The following is a 20,187-nucleotide window of genomic DNA, read 5'->3' on the forward strand; positions in this document are numbered from 1 at the left end:
AGCAAGATCAATAGTAGAGCCATCTACTATCTCCAAAACTTTTCCATGTCAGCAATTCTAAAATTAGAGTCAGCTTATACAACATACTGGCAACAAGCAGACTGCAGATTCTCCTTGGTCCAAGCATCGATAGAGAAGAGAAACCAAATCTTATCTATGGGCTGGCTGTGGGACCCACATGATTTATTTTCTTACTGTTATCTTCTAGCTGCATGCAATCGCTGTGCATTGGAGTAGGCGCTAGCGCCGGCACCATATCAAGAGCCTGTTTTTCTCTCTCTTCCTGATTATCTTTCCTCTACCTAGGATTTTGATGATATGGCATATTTTGGAGCTTGCTGACTCATACTATAATACTTGCTCTTACTACTACATCAGCGAAGCACATAGATCAAGGAGAAAAAAAAACACACCAATTAGTCACCAACGGACGACAAAGCAAATTGATCCTAATCACGTGGAATATGATCAAATTGTTTTTTCTAGGTGCACACGATACCAGCAAGTTTTTTTTAACCTATCATATTTTTTATCTGTAATTTTTTCCAAGTGTTTCACTAAATTAGACATTAAGACGTTTGATTGCAAAAAGATAGGATTTAGCATATGACATGTTTAGATAAAAGTCATTCTTATAAAAGCTGGTGTGTTCATATGGCCAAAACAATTCACCGAGAAGATTTTGGTTGTTCCCGTTTATCACTTTGATCAAATCTACGTGCAAAGATTTCAATACTTTATTTCGCTATTCTGCTAGGTTTCACCAATATATATTAGCGGCTTCATGATTTAATCCTACGCGAGTTTGAAGTAGGATCCATTGCTCCTATTATGATCTCGTGATTCTAGAGGAACTACTATAAGCACTTGACTACTTTTCATGAGGTTTATCAGGAATTAAAGTACTTTATTTTGGTTCACATCTTTCTTGGGTTTCACCAATTTATACCAACAGATCTAGGATTTCATTTTCATCGAGAATTTGAAGTGTGGATCACTGCTCCTATTTGAAACAACAGGGGTTCTCATTGTCCTCAATTTTGGTTTCTAGTGATGGTCCAAAAGGTGAAGATTTCTATATACATGAGGTTGCTAGTGATTTATGATTTTTATGCTACAATAGAATTCATCTAAAGGTGAAGATTGTTATAAATATGATTCTAATTATAATTTATAATATATTTAGATTATATTATTAGTATCCTAATACGACTCCTAATCTGTTTTCTTTAGGAGTCTTATAGTTTCCTAATAAAACTCAAAGTATTTCCCTATTATGGCTCATATATTTCCCCCTATTATATATATAGATAGAGATAGAGAGTTTTGCTAAAATGAGTCATGACTCATGGGTTGCACCGTGAGTCGGGGTCTAAAAACATATCAAATCACTCTCTAAATTTCGATTTATATGGCTCAATACATTCTTCATGTCAAAATCTTATAGCACACAAAATTTTTCTATTTTTAAAGATTTTTAGGTATTTGTTTGAGATTTTTAAAAGTAACTATACAATATTAATAAAATAATCAATGTGTTACGTGTCATTTTAAAAAAATTCAAACAAATACTTAAAAATCTTCAAAAATGGAAAAAAAAACTGTGCGCTACTAGATTTTGATATAAAGAATCTATTGAGCCATATAAATCAAAATTTAAAAGTGATTTGATTTGTTTTTGACCCTAACTCACTTATATTCCCCTGTGTTATAACTGTCATCTCACGGTGGTTATTGCCGGTTGACGTCTACTGTTTTTTTCCGCAGGGGTTTTCACATTTAATTTCATGTCTCCGTTGTGTCTTCCATGTGATCAATTTTCGTAACAGTATGAAAGAAAATAAATACAAGAAAACAAGAAAAGGAAGATGGATCTTTCATTCCAGTTGCAGAGAATCTGGAAGCAGCAGGGAAACCTGCTAGGCGACTTGGATAAACATCGCAGAATAATGCAATCAAATGTTGCTCTCAAACCCATTAATGGAAAAGTAATCAGTTGCTACAAGTAAGCAAGAGAGATAGCACCAAGCTTCCAAACTCTGCTGCTCTGATACCAATCCTCCTGAGAAGAGAACATCACGTGAATTTCTGAGCGTGCTCGAATGTAGTTGTCGTCGCCAAACTTTGACAATTGCATGCCATATATTTGATCCTATCCTGATTGGAACTGAACTGAACTGAACAAAAAACACAGTACATTTGTCCCGCCTGGCAACCAGGGAAACTTGCATCCCTGAACCCTGGCACAAATTCTGCTCCTAGATTCAGAAAATGTTGAGAGGCAGGTAGATGTTCCTTTCAATGGGTGGCTGTGCTCAGTCTCAGAATCTGAGGGAGTTTTTGGGTGGAAGATTTTGTCACAACAGCAGAAAATTGCTCACCAGAACTGAAGGTCAAGTTCAGTTCTTCCATGTGGACTTCCACAACACCATGAATCTGAGACTAAAGGAGGCCTGCTGAGCTATGCTCCGCACAATGGAAAAGAAAAATCTCCAGACCAGTGTCTGTCCCCCATTCCTTCACCTCACATGGAATAAAATATCCAAAGATTTGCAGATCATATATTCATACTGGTCCTAAAGGAAGATCATACAAAATATATATATATAATGAAGATATGGTGAGGCTTGCTTGGCCACTCTTGCATCATTTTGCCTTTTTCTAGATCTGGAAGCAATCCAGCAATCTTGCTGGAAATGGGCTCACAGGTCACACACACACAGCACCAGGTATATGCTGCAGCAGTGTAGTTAGTAGACATGATTTGAAATAGTTAAAGATTTGCAGGAGGGATTAAGGCCACACAGTGGAATGACAGACATGCAGGAGGACCACCTCTGCTGAAAAGGGCTGTAGCAATCTATGTCCTCTGCATTATTTGGAGAGGTCCACTGAGGTGTCTTAGGTGTTAGATCCAGAGTAATTAGCATGTCATCATACATAGGGCACTAGAGCCATCCATTATTTCACTGGTGGCCTACCATTTTGGTCAAGGTTATCAGCAAATGGAATTCACAAAGGAAGATAGCAAGAGATCCTAGCTTTATGGGAAAAAAAAAGGATTCGAGTTCGATTAAACTTGATGTTCATTAGGGTCATTATAATGGCTATATGATCCATATAACAAGACTAAAGAATTTGTGGTTATTACTGACATTTCTTCAATAACTTCTCTAATACATAGTATATTTAATAATTACAATAACACGTAGAGAAAAAGGAGTCCTATGCAAAAATGCATAGAATTTAAAATAGTTGAGACTTTGAATAAGATAAAATTAGTTATAGTGACCTAAGTAGCACCCTAAGAGTACGTAGCCTAGTGGTTATAGTGACCTAAGTAGCACCTCAAGGTACTAAGTTCAAATCTCTGTACGGGTGAACTTCAGATTGGGTTATATGAGGGACTAAGTTCCCAATTTTAAAAAATTGGTTTGTTTAAAACTCCGTTACCATCACAAAAACATCGAAAGATGGAATAAAAGTAACATAAATTAAATTTTATATATATTCTAGTCACAACTAGGTAACTATAGAAAATATGTAAATTATGGAATTATTATTAAATTGAGTCTAAAATTTTAGCTACTATATAATTCAATACTGAGGTTTGAAGCAAGTCGTTTTATAAATGGAAGTTCAGAATTGTGGTGTGTCATGATCTTCTATCTGTAACAATATTTGACCTCGTGCTAATTAGATTGTCAAGCCATGTGACCTAAGAATTAGTTTCTTCATATACGATTATAGAATATCTGTACATAATTAGGCAAATGATCAGTAAATACATAAATACTCTGATCAGGTGAATGAAGCACTGGTATTTTAACCTGCATTTGCTCCAAGATTTTTACAGGGTTTTCTTACAGCAGAACATAAAAACACATCCAAATACAAGTCCACTAGTGTTTCTGTTGCCCTGCCGGCTGAACTATGCTCACATCATGGCCTCATTTTCCACAGTGCAAATACAGATAGATTGCTTTATATTTATTAATTTGCATCTCCAGTTCTCCATTTGTTCCTGCGCATGATCTTATGGTCAAAATTGTAGCTGCAGATCAACAATGTTGTGAACCAACAATGTAGGCTCCCATCTCCTCCAGCATTAGTCTCCGTGTAGAATTACATCTTCCTTCCTTCTTAATCATCAGCTTAATTAATGCTTTGGACAAAGTGACAAACGGATCCTGCATCAAACCTAAATTGATACAGCAAATCAGTAGATCCTATATTCCTATGCTGAAGACACAAGCACTAACAATATAGTAACAAAGTGAAAAAAACTGCAATATATCACCTCTTCTGAGCCAATTGGTTTGGTGCATGCATAAAGCTAAAAAGGATAGTAACAGCTCTATAATTGTTCCTGTCATAACTATTATTGTTTGTAGGACAGAAATATGCAGAGAATATATGTAATGTGCATTGCTGTCAGTTGTTAGATGGCGACATGAAGAACCCCCAAACTGAGGCAGCAAGCATGATGAAATGATGAGCAGAGAAGCACACGGTGGCAAAGCATGGCCATCGCAATCGATCTCAAGAAGAAAAAAAAAAGCAATTTTTTTTTTTTTTTGCTCAATTGCGTGCGAGAGAGAGGACAGAACCAGCATGGCAGCATCAATCACAGTATCACACACGGTAGAACACTGTGTTTGCCTGCTGCTGCTCCTCCAAAAGACAAGAACAGTCTGAATTCTGAATCCTCTGGAGAAAAAAAAAGAATTACCTAAGGATTAAGTGAGGAAGAAGAGAGCACCTAAGGTATAGTATGATTAACATCAATATAACCAACATGCAAGCAAACCTGGAAGGTTTTGGCCATGGAGAGAGGTCTTGCAGTTCATCCATCACTGGGACTGGGAGCTCAGCTCATCGCTGCAGATATATATGTTGAGACGGCGATCGAGACAGTTGGCGTGCTCGGTGGAGAAGACGGGCACATGAAGAACCATCCATGCCCATGCTCCACTCCAGGAGGAGGAGGCGGCGTCCATGGATGGTATTGCACGTGCCCTGCTTCTCCACCATGCACGGCCACCGTCCATCTTCTCCTTTGATCTTCTGTCGCCGCCATTGCCAGCCCGCCCAGGAGGAGCGAGCTAGCTAGCCAAGAAAGAAACTACAAAATATATATTCTTAATTCTGGGCTGCAGCTCGCTCCTGATGAGATTCTAAATATATATTCTTTGGAGCCATGGCTTGTATTTATAGGAGAGGGCAGGCCATTGCTCCCGTGGGTTCTACCATGGGGAGCCTCAGCCTCCTTGGCTGGCTGCACAGGTGTATGCACTGACACACATGGCCAGTTGGGCAATGAGGAGACAGTCACTAATTACTGTGGAACTGTCTGAGCTGGTTACTGCAGTAACTCTAGTCCTATATTTAGAGAGCTTTAACAGCGAAATCTTTTCACTTATATTAAGTATAACAAAAATAACTTATTAACAAGTAAAAATAATAATTTATGAGTAAACAATCAAAAGCAATGCCCAACTTGGAAGTAAGTCAATTGCAAGGTATATATATATATATAATTTCATACTTGATTTATATTTAGTCTACTTTCTCATGGACATGATTTTATAGTGAGTTTTTTGTTGGGTCAATTTTGACTCTTGTTTTTTCTCCTTTGCACTACTATAGGTATATATAACGCATACCAAGTTTCACACACCATTTTTCCTCATAATATTGAAAACATGTGTTGTCGAACTTGAGTGAAACTTGTCATCATGCTTGTCTTGAACTTAGGCGATGTCTGATGATGTTGTATCTATGTTTTTAAAAATTCACCTAATTTCTATAAGGTTTTATGGTGTACCCTAGTGTTGAGTGAAACTTATCAATAAATACAAAATGAAAATATGTGTTAAACTTGCTGTAAATTGGAAATATTGCCTTGTTTGTAATAGAATGCCTTGTTGGTATAAAACATTGCTCAATAATGTTCAGGAGGAGGTATTTAAAATCATTGGATATATTTATTATTTTTTAATACACTTGTACTCCGGAAAGCACTAACAATCAGGCGATCGATGTGCTCTGAGGACTAGTTTATGTAGGATCGAACAAGATCAAACAAACCTACCAGAGGGGGGTGAATGGTAGGGAAAAACAAAACCCAAAAATCTTTCGCGGAATAAAGGATTACCTCTGTCGAAGAAATTGACGAAGACTTGCTACCTTAATCACGTCGCTCCTGTGTCGCTGCTACCTTGATCGTGCCGCTCATGTGCCGTCGAGCAGATCATCGAATCGCGCCACTCCTATGACGTCGATCGGATCGTCGGAATCCAAAAAATCACCAGTAGATGAAAGTCGAAAACGTAGATTGAATGATCTTGACTTTATTGCATCAACTGGTATTTACAAAGTGCACCAACAGCACTCCTATCAAAATCGTCGATCTAGAATCAACAACTAAGTCTCACAAAAGCACACCGGGGGCATACCCCTCGGTCTCTATTTATATCGAAAAGTCTATCACCAAATAGTAGTAGGATTCCTTATACTAATATGGCTCATCTCTTAGTTTTCCTAATTAAATCCAACATGCCAAAATCAGGCGTGCTACAGTAGTCCGACTGCTACAGTACCCGCCGCGCTACAGTAATCCGGGTCCGCTACAGTAATCCGATCCGGTTGCTGCAGTGCCGCGCGCTACAGTAACGACGCTGCTACAGTGTCCGAACCTGTAGCAAATTCCTTTTCTTTTCTCATCCAGTTTTGATCCGATTTACTTCCCGATTTTTTCGGCGCTTACACATACAACATGTGAAGCCCGTTACGATTCCATCCCACACGGTGTTGCTCCACCATGTGCCAACTCGTATTCAATATCGTCACCTGGCATCCTCGATCGTCTGGACCTCAGCTCCTCCCTGAGCCTAGTCACGATCCCACCGCCATTGACCGATATTGACTTCAAGTCACCTGCACAACTAGAGACAAACCAACCGTTTCCGAGCACAGATATCGCAACCTGACTCACATTAGTTACACACACTCGCACCAACACCTTAATTGTTTCCAAACCAAATTCAATTTATAAACCAAATGGCAAGCCAATTGTTCATCAGAAAATATTAATCATGCTTATGATCTTACAATCTCCCCCTTGATGAACACATTGGCAAACACTTCAAAATTTGTTTTGTTGTTTTTGTGTAGAAACTCCAAAAAGCATGCAATGCAAAAATCTCTCACTTTTGAAAAGAAAGAAAATCCTTTGAGTATGACAATTATGCACAAATTTTTTTTGTTACCTTGTTCTCCCTCTTTTGACAATGAATTCATCAACGAGGGTTTTTTATTTTCATTTTTTCTCGGAGAGCTTTGCAATGTACCAATAGTAACTCAAGAACTTGTATTGCAATAACAAGGTAGAAAAAGTGACTAGCTAACTAACAAGCATGCACTAAAGTAAAACCACGAACTTGAGATATGGCAATTAAGATCAAGTCAACATTAAGAATTCATGATTTCAAAGAGTTATAATGCAACATCGGTACAAGCACATAGATTGAAAAATAAATACTGTACATATATACCCATTGTATTTATCACTCTTTCTCAAATTAGCTCTAGCACAAAATTACCAAGAGAATTTTTAACCTTTTTACTTGAGCCTTTTTGCTCAATTTTTTTTTCTCAATTATTCCGGGTACGTCCTTGTCGTCAAGACTGTCCAAGGATTCGGCACCCATTATTTTTGCTCACATCGAATACGTCCTTGTCGTCAAGACTGTCCAAGGATTCGGTATTCATTTTTTTCTCTCATAGATATTTTTTATTCTCTTGAGCAATTTAAAAAGCTATTGAGGAATAACAAATCAATAAAGCATATATATAAGCATTTAAAAACAACCCATATGCTCGCATCAATATTGCATATTTACTTAATTCAAGTATAGAATTTAAGTGTCATGCATCATCTCCCTTAAAAGCAATATCAAAAGCTCATGTATAAACCAAAAATGCAGACAAGCTAGATTACTAATCATATTCTCTAACAAGTATTGCAAACAAGTACTACAATATACTAAAGGCACGAAACAAAGCTCTTCCTTTGTTTTTCTTTTTCTTAAAACACACCATGCATTAATTAAAACATGTATGCAAAATCAAAAGAGGAAAATGCAACACGGAGCCAAAAACTCCCCCTTAATTGATGCCAAAAGGATGAATAACTCCCAATTCTCCCCGAAGAAAAGCAAATCGAGAAGAATCCAAAGGTTTCGTGAAAATATCAGCCAATTGCAATGTAGTATCAACAAATTTTAATTCCACATCTCCCTTTTCAACATGATCCCTCAAAAAGTGAAAACGAATATCAATGTGCTTAGTGCGTGAGTGTTGAACAGGATTCTTAGCAATATTAATAGCACTAGTATTATCACAAAAGAGAGGAACTTTCTCAAAAGTAAGACCATAATCTCTCAAGGTTGAAATAAGCCACAAAATTTGGGAGCAACAACTAGCAGCAGCAACATATTCAGATTCAGCAGTTGATTGAGCAACATTAGATTGTTTTCGAGAAGACCATGCAATCAATGAAGTACCAAGAAAATGGCATGTACCACTGGTACTCTTCCTATCAATTCTACAGCCTCCAAAATCCGCATCCGAATAACCACTCAAGCATATAGAAGATGAAGTAGAATACCAAATTCCAAATTCAAGAGTGTGTTGTAAGTACCTCATGATGCGTTTAACCGCTTGGTGATGTGAAGCTCTCGGAGAAGCTTGAAATCGAGCGCACAAACACACAGCAAATTGTATATCCGGTCTTGAAGCAGTGAGATAAAGCAATGATCCTATCATACTTCTGTATTCCTTTTGATCAACCGCTTCACCATCTTCATCAGGATCCAACACAGTAGCAGATCCTTGAGGTGTTTGTTTAATTTGCAATCCCAAAAAATAAGTCAACTCGCCCATCATACTCATTTCAAATTCCCTGTGCATCGTTTCAGCAAACTCCACAACCAAAGGGTGAGATGAACAACCAAAGATGATATCATCCACATAAATCTGAACGAACAGTTGATCATCACCATGCTTAAGAACAAAGAGAGTTTTATCAATTTTTCCCATTATAAAACCTTTAGCAAGTAAAAAGTTTTTAAGCCTATCATACCATGCTCTAGGTGCTTGTTTCAAGCCATACAAGGCTTTAGACAAACGAAAAACATGGTTGGGAAAATCAGGATTTTCAAAACCAGGTGGTTGTTTCACATAAACTTTCTCCTGTATATAGCCATTTAGAAAAGCACTTTTAACATCCATTTGAAATAATTTAAAACCTTTTGAAGCAGCAAAAGCCAACAAAAGTCTAATTGCTTCAATTCTAGCAACAGGAGCAAAAGTTTCATCATAATCCAACCCTTCCATTTGAGTAAAACCCTGAGCCACAAGTCTAGCCTTGTTTCTAACAATTAAACCATCCTGATTTTGTTTATTTTTGAAAACCCATTTAGTTCCAATAATATTATGACCAACAGGAGGTTCAACTAAGTACCAAACTTTATTTCTTTCAAAATTCTCAAGTTCTTCATGCATGGCATTAATCCACGATTCATCAGTTAAGGCATGAGTAACATCTTTGGGCTCAAAATTAGCAACAAAAGCAGAGTTCACATGAAAATCACGAGTGATTACCTTCGACCTTGTAGTACGTTCATCCAAGTTACCTATTATTTGTTCCGGAGGATGTCGTCGTTGAATATGAAGTGGAGCAGTGGCTTCAGATGAATTTTCATGTTCTGTACCCTGTTCTAACGAACTAGAGGTTTCTGGAGGTCCACCACCATCCGCACCTGAAGCACATGTGGAAGATCCTCCGGGCCTGTTTGACCGCTCTTCTGCCTGCGGTCTGACTGACATTGTGCCACCGGTCTGACCAGCTGACAATTCGTCGTCGTCCTCGTCATCACTTTCCTCCACAAATATATCCTCCCCCTGAACCTGTGATATTGTACCTGAAATTTCGGGTCTAGTACCTGGACTAGCCTCATCAAAAGTGACTTCACAAGTCTCAACAATTTTGTTAGTTTCTAAAACAAGTACACGGTAACCTCGAGAATGGGCAGCATATCCTAACATAAGTCCATCACGAGAGCGTGATTCAAATTTATCTAAAAACCTAGACTTTAACACAAAGCACTTACACCCAAAAACACGTAAATGAGAAATCTTAGGTGTATGTCCAAAACGAAGCTCATAAGAAGTCTTTCTAAGTTTTGATCTCAAGAAAACACGATTGGAAATATAGCATGCAGTATTAACCGCTTCAGCCCAAAATTTCCTAGGTGTACTGTACTCATCAAGCATAGTCCTAGCCATCTCAACCAAAGAACGATTTTTTCTTTCAACCACACCATTTTGTTGAGGAACCCGGGGAGACGAAAATTGATGTTCAAGACCTTTTTCATTGCAAAACCTCTCAAAAGAAGCGTTTTTAAACTCTCCACCATTATCGCTTCGGATGGTTCTTAAAGATCCAGGAAGTTGAATGGCCAACCGAAGATACAAACTTTTAAAGTGTTCAAAAGCCTCATCTTTGGTAACCATAAAGAAAACCCAAGAATAACGAGAGAAATCGTCAACTATAACCAACACATACCACTTTCCTCCAACAGATTGCACTCTAGCCGGACCGACAGTGTCCATGTGTAAGAGCTGTCCTGGTGCATCCGTCATCACAGAAAATGTAGGAGTATGCGAGCATACAACCATTTTAGCATGACGACATGGCGAGCAAACCAAATCAACATCTTTTTTAAGTTTAGGCAAACCACGAATAAGATCTGAACCACTAATCCTAGTTAGATGATCAAAGCCAATATGTCCAAGTCTGCGATGCCAGAACATCACATCTTTAGAAAACTTTGCAACAAGACATATAACTTCAGAAGAAATACTACTTTCAAAATCAGCTTTAAAAACTCTTCCATATCGAGAAATATTAAGCACAACATCTCCAGAAAAATCAAAAATTTTACTTCCACTTTTCTTAAACAGAACATCAAAATTCTCATCCACAATTTGAGAAACGGAGAGCAAATTGTACTTTAGATTTTCAACCAAAGCGACATCATTCAATGTAAATTTGTCACTTACCTTGACAGATCCAGTTGCAGTGATCGTACTAGTAGAAGCATCACCGAAGATGATTGAATCCTTCCTTGATGCCCTCATGAGAGAGGAGAACCAACTTTTATCACCGGTCATATGTCGCGAACAACCGGAGTCCACAATCCACACGTTCTCCTTCCTCGCCAAAAATGCCTATGCATAAGCAGATGCCGAAGTCTCAGTACTGGGGTTAGATAATAAACATTTAGGAATCCAGTACTGAGACACACGACCAGATCTAACAGGAACATAACCAGTAGAAAATTCAATATGTTTTCTTTTAGAAAAATGCTCCCAAGGCTGGTTTAACTGCTTAGGAACCTGCGGTCTGACCAAAGCTTTACCACCGTTCTGACGGGGGTTATAACACCGGTTTGACTGCTGGTACTGCTGCAGTCTAACCGCCTGTCTCGAGGTAAAAGCCAATTTTTACCATCTTTGTTTTGCAAAAGCAATTTTCCGTTCCTTTTTCTGCTTTCTAGCAAGTCTAAAACAGAAACCAACAATATGGCCATCTTTGCCACAAAAGGAACATGTATACTTATCACGATGAGTTGAAGCACAAGTTGATATAGCAGGTTTAGCATTAACAACCGATGTAGTACTAAAGACAGGTTTGGCATTTACAACAGATTTAGTGTTAAAAGCAGGTTTAGCATTCACAACATGTTTAGCACTCACAACTTTTGATGAAGAAGCACTCAAGGAAGACATGATGCCAGCAGATTTAAATACAGTGGTCTTAGGTTCAGGTTCAGTCAAAATTTCACCATTCTGAACAATACTTAAAACAGTAGGAGGATGTCTAGAAAAGTGAACATGAGGATCAAAACCTAAACCACGATTGTGTGTGCTAACTTTAGATTGATCAAGAATCATGTTGAGGTTCCTTTTTCCATCAGAAAATCTTTGCAAAGAACTTTTTAAATAAGAAACCTCTTGAGTTAAACTAGCACAATTTTTGCAAGAAATCACTTCATCTCTTTTAACAACTTCCTCCATTTGTTTAACACACTCCAAAGCATGTTTAAGTTTCATCTCATTAGCAGGACATGTCAAGCAAGGTTTAGCACTAGATTGCTTGATTCTTTTAGAGCTAATCAAGTTAAACATAGAACTAGCAAACACAGCAACTCGACATTTGTTTAAAGCTCTCTTAGCCAAGAACAATTCATCAACCAATCTAGTATTCATTGTAAAGCTAAGAGCAAGACAGGATTCAAGTTTTCTAGATTTCTTGGTTACAGCATCAAGTTTTTTGCAATTATTCTGATTAACTTCTCTTACAGTATTCACTTCAGCAAATAAAACATCACACGATTTGCATTCATCATCATTAGAAGCAAGAGATTTTAATTTACTATTTTCAATATTAAGAGAATCAATAGTAACTTCTTGTTGACTAATTTTTTTCTCAAATTTAGAAATCTTGTAACCAAGTCTAGCAATCACTTCTTGAAAATATTCAACACTAGAAGGACCAGTTACCTCGTTGTCATCGTCAGAATCTTCAAAACTTTTAGCCATGAGACAAACACCAGCAATGTTCATACTCTTGTCTTCTTCTTCATCATCTTCAAACTCAACGTCACTGTTTTCTTGAACAGCTGCAAAAGCTTCATCCAACGCCTTTTGATAATACTTCTTCATCTTCATATTCTTGATTTGTTTCTTATTCTGCTTGGCATCTTTAGATGCATCTTGAGGTTTAGCTTCTTCCTGTTTACCTCTTCCAAGCTTGGGGCACTGAGAACGGATGTGATTCGGTTGACCACATCCAAAGCATCGAATTGGTCCTCCTCTTCTCCTGATCCTGATATTACTCACAGCTCGAGAAATTCTGTTAGCGGCCAAAACCAAGTCCTCCTCACTGATCTCTTCCAGTTGATCATCGGACAAGGCGGTAAAAGCAGCAAAGGCTGCCAAAGAAATAGACTCAGAAGAAGATCCAGATGAGGATATTAAAGCAGTAGATTTCAAATCAGTCCTTTTTGAAAGAATATTCATCTCATATGTTTTCAATTTAGTATAAAGAATATCCAAAGTTAAAGCATTCATATCAACAGACTCTTGAATTGAAGTAACTTTAACATCCCAAACTTTCATATCAAGGCCATTCATAAAGTGACGAGCAATCTCAGATTGAGAATAGTTAACATCATAAGAAGCATCAACAGATCTAAGATCACTCAAGATTTTATTGAAACGAGCCAAATAGTCATCCAAGGATTCTCCAAGTTTCATCTCAAATTTTATGTACTCCTTTTTGAAAACATCCTTTCGCAACTCTTTGATATTTGAAGTTCCAGTATGAAAATCATTTAAAGCTTTCCAAATCTTATTAGCAGTTGCAAGATGCGAAACACGATCAAAATCGGAGCGAGAAATCCCATTCAGAATAATATTGCGCGCTTTGCAATTATTTTCAAATTCTAATTTTAGAGCCGGAGTATCAATGCGTTCAGGAATCTCATAAGGTTGATTAACTTTAAGCCAAATATCATAACCCTGAGATGTAATATAAGATTCCATCTTTTTCTTCCAATAGTCAAAATCAGATCCATTAAATATGTGAGGTTTGTTTGAAAACTTTTCAGCCATGGCAAACAAATCTAAAGATCGGTGAAGATCAAATAGAAAACGAGGCTCTGATACCACTTGTAGGATCGAACAAGATCAAACAAACCTACCAGAGGGGGGGTGAATGGTAGGGAAAAACAAAACCCAAAAATCTTTCGCGGAATAAAGGATTACCTCTGTCGAAGAAATTGACGAAGACTTGCTACCTTAATCACGTCGCTCCTGTGTCGCTGCTACCTTGATCGTGCCGCTCATGTGCCGTCGAGCAGATCATCGAATCGCGCCACTCCTATGACGTCGATCGGATCGTCGGAATCCAAAAAATCACCAGTAGATGAAAGTCGAAAACGTAGATTGAATGATCTTGACTTTATTGCATCAACTGGTATTTACAAAGTGCACCAACAGCACTCCTATCAAAATCGTCGATCTAGAATCAACAACTAAGTCTCACAAAAGCACACCGGGGGCATACCCCTCGGTCTCTATTTATATCGAAAAGTCTATCACCAAATAGTAGTAGGATTCCTTATACTAATATGGCTCATCTCTTAGTTTTCCTAATTAAATCCAACATGCCAAAATCAGGCGTGCTACAGTAGTCCGACTGCTACAGTACCCGCCGCGCTACAGTAATCCGGGTCCGCTACAGTAATCCGATCCGGTTGCTGCAGTGCCGCGCGCTACAGTAACGACGCTGCTACAGTGTCCGAACCTGTAGCAAATTCCTTTTCTTTTCTCATCCAGTTTTGATCCGATTTACTTCCCGATTTTTTCGGCGCTTACACATACAACATGTGAAGCCCGTTACGATTCCATCCCACACGGTGTTGCTCCACCATGTGCCAACTCGTATTCAATATCGTCACCTGGCATCCTCGATCGTCTGGACCTCAGCTCCTCCCTGAGCCTAGTCACGATCCCACCGCCATTGACCGATATTGACTTCAAGTCACCTGCACAACTAGAGACAAACCAACCGTTTCCGAGCACAGATATCGCAACCTGACTCACATTAGTTACACACACTCGCACCAACACCTTAATTGTTTCCAAACCAAATTCAATTTATAAACCAAATGGCAAGCCAATTGTTCATCAGAAAATATTAATCATGCTTATGATCTTACAGTTTAGTGCTTTCCACACTATTAAATATCAATCAGTTAACCATTGGACACAGATTTTTAACACTTCCAGTTATGTTAAACCGAGTCCAACAAAATTTAATCAAGTCCTTACTCTGCTCTCAGATATAGATTTTATAAATCCTTTTCTGATGTACCATGTGAATTGCGATGCCATTGACGACATTCAGAGGTCTTCTAGTGCCACCATTGCACCAATCAATATAATAATTGTGTCACATGGATCCTCGTGACATTTAAGCTTTATCTTTTCGCTTCTACGTATGTTTATAAGTTAAAATTTAAATTTTTAACCTTTGATTTTGAGTTGATTTTGGAGTATTTTCATTGTAGTCTATTTTTTAGCATTGACTTTTAGATCGCTAAAAACACATATATAAAAGTTTTATTCATAAGTTATTTTTTATATAAATATACCATTTGTTTTTTTCTTGAAAGAGTCAAACAGTAACCTCGTTAGTGTTCCCATGCTGCCATCCTCTACCACAACCAATTGACCAAAGGAAGGCAGGCAAGGAAATTTAAACATATGTTTTGGTCAAAATTCTGTTAATATATATTAGGTTGGCGATATCAAAACAACATGTGCTAAATTATCTTGAATAATGAATGCAATAATAAACAACAGCAGTACATGTCTGGTGCACTTAAGAGAGTAAATTGTGGAGCTATGCAATAGTTCAATACTGACCCTAGATTGTTAGGGAGTAGATTAGGATGGGGCCATTGTAATGGCAGATTGCTTGGTCCTCACAATTGAACATTAATTAGAGGAAAAATGGTCCATACACATTGCAACTTAATGGTCCGATTTTGTAAATAGCAACTGTTTTATTGTGCAAAAGTAAAAAAACAGTAACTTTGGAAAACACTATTGGTGTGGTGCCTGTAAAATAGTCGTGTGCTACATCTGAACGGTACAGAGACTGAAAATTATATTTAATCAAACTATCGTAGAACTATAAATTTAATATGGTATTTTATAAAACAATAGCTTTAACATTAAATTCATCTGAAAACTATATATTAAAGATAAAGTATATATGACTAATTAAACTATAGGTTTAGTAATAAAGTTATCCCAAAACTTCAGATTTTAGAGCCTACAGCCCTAGTGGTAATGTTTTTTTTACTATTTTGTGATCTTATATAGTGTGTGTATCAAATCTCTAGTTTTATGATAAATTTGGTGTTAAAAATGTATCTTGTCCACTATGAGATAATTCAGTCAAAAATAGACTTAATATATTGAATGTGATGATAGAAGTTCCTCAGATCTACTTTATATGTACCCTTCGAATTTTTAATAGGTGACACCAATGGACTCTTAGTTAAACATTAGATCAGTCATAACATTTATGTAATTATCAATATTTTAGAGTAAATTATACTTTAAGCCATATTTAATTACTCAAGTTTTACTTTGGACCACCCTTTAACTTTTTTTTTTACTTTGGACCAGATAAATTTGCCAATGTTTTGGTTTGGACCATCTAATTAAATAACTTTTCTAGAAATGTCTAATATCCATTTTAGCAAATTTATGGACTACATGTACATAAGAGTTAGACGGTGTAACAGAACTAATGTGTTTCAGGTAGTTGTTGTGTACTAACAAAAAAATTTCACGGTAGTCCAAGTCACAATAATGGTAAGTTTACCCGGTGTAAAGTTAAAAAATAGGTTTAAAGGTTGCATAAGGTAAAACATAGGTAATAAAATGGGGGCACAAAGTGAAATTTACTCATCTGGTATAGCAATAAAGGTAGTTTAAACATGTCTTACATTTTACATATTTGCACAATTTTTTTTAAATATGAGTGTTTAACAGTAGGAGAACTAGAGAAAAAACTCAAATCATTTTTCATAAGCACGTTTTCCAAACTGCTAAATGACTTGTTGTTAAAAACAATTCATAGAAAAGTTACTTTAAAATCATATTACATGATATACCATATTTAAAATAATTAATACTTAATTAATTATACGCTAATAGCCAACATCAAACTCACATTAAAGAGATATCAATATAATACAACAGAAGGCATGGACGCAAATTAATGAAAGGAAACTGCACGGCGATGAATGAGTGTGTCTGGTGACAGGGCGGGCGGGCGGAAAAGGTTTTTAAGGGCCCGTTACTTCTCGAAAGTTTTCTAAAAAAACATCGCATCGAATATTTAGACATCTAAATAAAGCATTAAGTATTGATGAAAATAAAAACTAATTATACGAGGAAATCATTTGTCCATGATTAGCCATAAGTGCTACAGTAACTCACATGTACTAACGACAGATTAATTAGACTTAAAAAATTCGTCTCGTGGTTTTCAAGCAAGCTATGAAATTTGTTTTTTCATACATATCCAAAATCCTCTTCCAACGTCTAATCAAACGTCTAACATGATCTTCTTATAAACTTTTGTAAACTAAACGAGGCCCCGTGTGCATCCATCCCATCTTTCCCGTGAGGGTGTCATCGATCATTGATTGCAGTGGCCGGCGAGTCGAGTGATGGTGGGTACGTGGGGTTAGGTGCTGCCGCTGGCTGAGGAGGCAGCAGCCTATGCGAGGATAATTAAACCGGTTGGGGTCCATCACACACAATTCACAGCAAATCATATCCATCCATCGATCGTGTAGTGCACTCCAAGCAAATTTCATGTGCGAGGCAATCAAGGGGCCTAGCTAAGTACTCCCTCCGTTTTATAATGTAAGATTTTTTATCCTTGTCTATATTTATATGGATCCGGATGAATATAGACATATATATATATATATATTATATATATTCATTAATTAATAAATTTAGATAAGACTAAGAAAGTCTTACAATTGAAAACAGAGGTAAAGTCTTCCAATAGAAAACGGAGGTAGCAGTAGATTGCAATCACTCGTATAGTTTCCCAAGAAGACGCTCAAAACTCTATTTTAAAAATATCACGAAAAGTTCTGCATGCGGTGCAATGTACTGGGGTAGTTGTCTTGAAAGTAGATTGAAGGATGCCTTGATTAGTAATTTGCTAAAAGAAGTTAAAGAGAGAATATTACAGTAATATTATAGTTCACTTCAATTTGAGGGGGTGATTGTTTGTTTTTTTTATGAAAAATAATTTATGAATAAGAATTTTATATATGTATTCTTAGCGAGCTGTAAAACCAAGGCTGAAGAATAAACTTTAGTGAAAAAAAAACTTAAAATTATCTCCAAGTTTAAAGTTGAAAATTTTAAAATTTAACTTATAACCATAAATAGAAGCGAAACGATGATTGATTAATTATGTACATTTTTTCATATGCTTGGTACGTGACGCGGTACCATATCTCGTGGTGATGGCCAGAGAATGAGAAATGGAGATTTCGATCAACGAGGAGCAGGAGATCAATATAAATACCCCCATAGAGTAACATAGTGGGACAAATTTGCTCTCTACAATTATATATATATTAATCCAATTAAATAGAAGATCAAGTCACTTTACACTTTTGGATCATTTATAATGACAGTACATACTGCTAGCATGTTGTACTATGAAACTTCTTTAAATCTTCTAGAAGCTCCTTCAGAACAAAAAATAAAATTACATAATTTTCACAAGCAAAAGTTTAATTTCTCCCAACGAAATAGGCTCTAAAAGTAAACTAATGATCGCCTAGCTGCTCTTATGTCGAGCAAAAATCATTATATCTCGAGTAACTTGCATCAGTCGGTTCTCCAAGAGTTTAAACTGATGTGACTAATGTGAGAGAGAAAAGGACGGATAATTTTCTTTGGCCGGTAGAGACAATTTATTTGTACTCTTTTTTCAGAAACATTAATTTATTTGTACTTAAAAACGTCTAAACCGGCAAGTGTGAAGCGTTGGAGTTGGGGCGTCTCTAAGTAAAGTGGCTTTCGGCAAAATTCAGTTTGACCCCATACATACCTCTCACTGCCAATTCTTGGAACGATCGATACTGCCATCCGCACGTGGAAGATATATAAAAACAACAACTAAAAAAGATTAATGTAATTAATATGACACAAATTAATCGTATGCATGCGTCGCCATCGATGAGGACACAAAAGCTCATCTTTTCGCTTTTGCTTATGCTTATAAGGCAAAATGGTTGATTTTAAGGGTTTTTTATCATAGTTTATTTTCCTGTCTCGATTTTTATATCGCTAAAAATACATATATACGAAATTTATTCATAAATTATTTTTTATAAATATATTATTTGGTTTTATCAATAAAAAGGGCTTCGTTTTGATGCACCTCGCAATTCACGGTCGTCTTTTTTTGTATGCGCTGCTATTACCCCTCGAGGATCCATCGATGCGTGCAACGACTCTTTGTTGTTTATTTTAGAAACAAAGACACGGTCGTCTGAAGAAACAAATTTGACCTTTGTTTTCTACTACTATAATATGTATGGAAATATAAAAAAATTGTTATTTTGTTGAAGTACTTTGCAAAATATTCACTGCATATGGTCTCTATGTTTCCGAGCAAATATTTTAAAAGTCATTCGTAGTTTGATATCGGTCTTGTTCAAAACAACGCGTATTAAAAAACTGGAGTGAGTATCCTTATGGTTAAGACCTGTGGTGTAGTGGGATTGTCGGGTTAAAAGTTAGCCAAGAGAATTAACAAGTGCAGAAGGTGCAGCACTAGTCAGTTTACCTGTAAAACTAATGGATTAAGAAAAAAATAAACAATTTATTATTCATGAGAAGGTACTTAGAGCTATTAAAATTTAGTATCTCTAGATACGACCCATTCTTTCCCCACATAACTAACCCAAATTCTTTTTTTTACGCACGCGCTTCCTAAGCTGTTAAACGCCGGTAACCTAATCGACCCATGAATGCCGCCGTACGTTGTCGTTGTCAAGGACCACTAAAATTTCTGAAGAAAAAAAGGAAATAAAAACATAAAGACAACAAAACACAGAAGGAGAAGAGATGGGTGGTATCAGTAGCCAACAGATGGGCAATATCGAGATGGGCTGAGTACCATGACTCTACTAATATGGTAAAATTTATGTAGAAAATAATACTTACTATATAAGAGAATAAATATATAAAAGAACAGCTTATCTACTTAAAAGAGGAGATAGGAGACATAAGAATACTTACATTTATACAATTATTAATAGTCACATAGGAGGAAAAGTGACTACAAATTATAAATATTGTACTCCCTCCATATTTTTTTATATGACGCCGTTGACTTTTAGGTCCACGTTTGACCATTCGTCTTATTCCAAAAAATTATATAATTATTAATTATTTTATTATAATATGATTTATTATTATAGAAACTTTAATTAT

The sequence above is a fragment of the Oryza brachyantha genome, chromosome 5, assembly GCF_000231095.2.
Source record: "Oryza brachyantha chromosome 5, ObraRS2, whole genome shotgun sequence".
NCBI classification, from domain to species: Eukaryota; Viridiplantae; Streptophyta; class Magnoliopsida; order Poales; family Poaceae; genus Oryza; species Oryza brachyantha.